Source organism: Myotis brandtii, unplaced genomic scaffold, assembly GCF_000412655.1.
Source record: "Myotis brandtii unplaced genomic scaffold, ASM41265v1 scaffold421, whole genome shotgun sequence".
NCBI lineage: Eukaryota > Metazoa > Chordata > Mammalia > Chiroptera > Vespertilionidae > Myotis > Myotis brandtii.
In genome coordinates this window covers 1,223,276-1,227,462 of record NW_005366140.1, presented here as the reverse complement: position 1 = coordinate 1,227,462, position 4,187 = coordinate 1,223,276, and positions in this window count along the sequence as shown.

Here is a 4,187-nt window from a genome sequence, read left to right as displayed (position 1 = left end):
GGCCCGGACCGCTCCTCGGGGACCCGGGGTGCGACTTCCCGCCTGGGACGCAGGACCCCTAAGCCGCCACTCTCGCGGGGGGCGTTATTTAACCTCTCTAGTGACAGACAGGGTCTAGGGCCCTGCTCTTCTGAGGAGCCGCAGGGTCCCCAAATTCGTTAGGTTTTCCGGAGTAGACATGCTGGCGCCTTTGGAGACGTCCCCAGATTGCCGGGGAGTCCTGCAGCTTCCAGCTTCTCGGGGCTCAGCCCCAGCATCAGCCTGAGCGCGCCCGCCCGAAGCGGCTCGGGACAGTGCAGGGCCGAGGTGACAGGCCAGGCGCCCCTCGGGAATCTGATGTTTGGTCTCTCGGAAAGCATTCTCTCCCGGGACCCGGAAGTCTGATTAGTGTCTAGAGCAGTGGTTCTCAACCTTTCTAATGCCGTGACCCTTTCATACAGTTCCTCATGTTGTGGTGACCCCCGACCATAAAATTATTTTCTTTGCTACTTCATAACTGTAATTTTGCTACTGTTATGAATCGTCATGTAAATATCTGATATGCAGGATGTATTTTCATTGTTACAAATTGAACATAATTAAAGCATAGTGATTAATCACAAAAACAATATGTAATCATATATGTGTTTTCCGATGGTCTTAGGCGACCCCTGTGAAAGGGTCGTTCGACCCCCAAAGGGGTCGCGACCCACAGGTTGAGAACCGCTGGTTTAGTGGGCATTGTGCCCCCGTTAGTGATTCGAGGAGTCATGGGTGGGAGGCAGAGGCCCAGAGCTTAGAATTAGTTGTTTGAAGTCCTAGGACCTAGAAGGAGGCGGACAGAGTTGGGTAGCGGGGCTGGATTCTAGAACCAGTTAGCTCAGTGGTGGGGGTTGGGGAAGGGGCGCTCCTAGCTCTTGCCTTCTCGGTATTCACCTGGTGACTTCTCTTCCTCCCACCATCCCCTTCAGAGGGCAGGCCTCCCCGCCCCCCCCCCCAATCTTTTTGTTGTTGTTAATCCTTGCCCGGGGATATTTTCCCCCCCGATTTTTAGGGAGAATGGAAGGGGGGGGACACAAAGATGGGTTGCCTCCTGCACTCGCTGGACTGTGGCTGGGATGGAACCTGCAACCCAGGTATGTGCCCTTGACGGGGATTCCAACTCGTGACCCTTCCGAATGCAAGCTGAAGCTCTACTAACTGAGCCACACTGGCCAGGGCGATGCCCTCCCATCTTGACTCGTGAGAGACCTTGATGCCTCAAAGAATCTGGCTGTGACTTCATTTGCCATTTACTCTTTTATTCTGATTGAAGGAGAGACTTCTTACCTGGTCAGTGTGGCTCAATGGTTGAGTGTCATGGATTGATTCCTGGTCAGGGCACATGCCGGGGTTGTGGGTTCCAACCCCAGTAGGGGGCATGCAGGAGGCAGCTGATCAGGGATTCTCTCTCATCATTGATGTTTCTATCTCTCTCTCCCTCTCCCTTTCTCTATGAAATCAATAAAAAATTATATATATATTTGTTTTTAAAAGGAGACTTCTTGCATAGAATCAACTTAGATTTTTAAAAATGTATTGATCTGAGGTAAATCTGAACCCACCAGTGGCAAAAGTAACAAGTTGCTTTTGGGAGGATACCAGATCTTTGTTTTACTCAGTTGGTTGATCATAATCCCATGCACCAAAAGGTGGATGGTTTGATTCTCAGTCAGGGCACATGCCTGGGTTTCAGGCTTGATTTCCAAGAGGGGATCTCTCTCTCTCTCAAATTAATAAAAACATGAAGAAGAAAAGAGTCGGAAGGGGACTTTAGTCCTTGCTTGATCAACTTCTTTGTTTCAAGAGCGAGGTGGTAAGGGCCCAGAGAGGTAAAGTGATTGGCCAAAGCCACATGTCAGGTTATTAACAAAGTTGGGTTCAAACCTAGGCTCAAGATCACCAGGTTCCATGCCAAGGCAATAAATTGTTACTGTTTTTGTGAAGTTGTATTCCCAGTTATTCGGCACTTAGTTATTCAGCTCACACCAGGTGCCAAGCCCCCTTCTAGGTGCTAGGGATCAGCAATAACTAAAGTAGTGCCTGCCCACATAAGTTTATGTTTTAGTGAGGGAGACAAATACTGAATATGTAGTAAGAGGTTAGGCAGTGATGAAAAAATCATGAAAAATATGGGCCACGGAGAAAAGATGGAGTTGACAAGGAGCTTTTTTTTTTCAATTGATTTTTTTAGAGAGAGAGAAAGACATCAGTTTGTTATTCCACTTATTTATGTGTTCATTGGTTAATTCTTGTATGTGCCCTGACTCTTGTATGTGTCCTGACTGGGGATCGAACCTGCACCCTTGATGTATCGGACGACGCTCTAACCAACTGAGCTATCCGGCCAGGGCTAAGCCCTTATCCTTGTGAAGTGGTTTCCCTGGATTTACAGAACCCTGAATCTTGTGGGATCTTTCACAGAGACACAAGGTCCGCTTTGTAGCTCACACTGACATTATACCTGGAAATCCCTTTCTTTCTGTCAGTTGCATTCCCAGCTGAGAATTTGTTCAGATTTCAATTAAAGTGCAGTTCTCCATGCTGTTTTTCTTCTGCAATTGTTTGTGATCTCCTTTTGTGTTGCATGCTTTTTAAAATTGTTATTCTCTATCAGTTGTGCATTTTTCCCAAATCAGGCAGCTATCAACTTTTATTCTTTCCTTTCCCAGACTCACACAATAAAGAATCATAATATGTTCTCCTTTTATTTATTTAGTTTTAACTTTTATTGATTTTAGAGAGGAAGGAAGAGAGAGAGAGAGAGAGAAACATTGATTTGTTGTTCCATTTATTTATGCATTTATTGGATGATTCTTGTATGTGCTCAGACCGGGGATTGAACCCACAACCTAAAGACACTAACCAACTAACCTATCCAACCAGGGCCAGTATGTTCTCCTTTTATTTTATTTTTGTTAATTCTTACCCCAGGATATTTTGCCATTGATTTTTAGACAGAGTGAAGGGAGGGGTAGAAACAGAGAGAAACATTGATATGAGAGCACAACATTGATCGGGTGCCTCCCGTATGCCCCTCACTAGGGACCAAGACCACAACCCAGGCATGTGCGCTTGACTGAGAATCGAACGGCAACCTCCTGGTGCAAGGGATGACACCCAGCCAACTGATTCACACTGGCCCTTGCAGAAATCTCTTGACTAGAGAATTTGCGAGGCTCTTTGCACTGTTTCTGTCAGATTGTGTTCCTTTACATTTCATTTTCACCATATTATCTTTCCTCTTGCTACACATTTATTCTTGTGTGAATTTTCAGTCTTCCTTATTTTCATACAAACAAACAGGTCCACTTCAGTAATTTGCACATTCCCCCCTTAACTTTCTTTTTATCACATTTCACTTTATCCCTTGGCCTGGAAAGTACATCATCATCTTAGACTTTCCTGATTTAAGAGCCACAGAGAAATAAATGCTACTCTGGAGTTTTTTATTTGCTATCCAGGCAGTCATTCTATATACAGTGGTTTCTCTGACTGCAGTGTCCATGTCAAGGCTGTGTTTACATTCTCTTTGCTTTTGGAACAGAGCTGCTTTTTAGTGGTGATTTGCTCATCTGACTTAGAAAGCAGCTCCAAACTCTGCCGTCCAGACACTTGTTAATTCCGTTTCCAGGTTTAGCCTGACAGTCTCTGGTTTACCTTCCCAGCAAGTAATTAAATGCTTCCCTTCCTCTTTTTAAGGCCTGAAAGGGCTCAGTGGTGAGCCCTTCATCATCAGGCACAGCTAGAGCAGATGTGTCATTCTTCAGGATCATGACTGTGTCCTGCTAAGTTCCATGCCCCATTGACCAGGAGCAGAACCTTGTGCAGAAGCTGCATTTACAGAGCTTGGTGTTAGCCTTTTCATGGAAGAGTGATCTGTGCTTCCTCCTGTTTTCATTTTCATTTTTCTTCACTCTCACTCTCTGAGTCTCCTCTGACATCAGGATTTGAAATCTGTTTAGGAACCACCACTTCACAGTTCCACCAACTCGCCCCTTGCCTCCCTTCCAACCCCCAATTCTTCTGGTTCCTGCCCGGGAATTACCATAGTATTTTTGACGCCTTCTACCTGCCAGACCATGCATTCATGCTTCTTGGGACACTGTCTTATTGTATCCTCAACAAACCTACAAGGTGGAGACCACTTCCGACTTGCTGCTGACAGG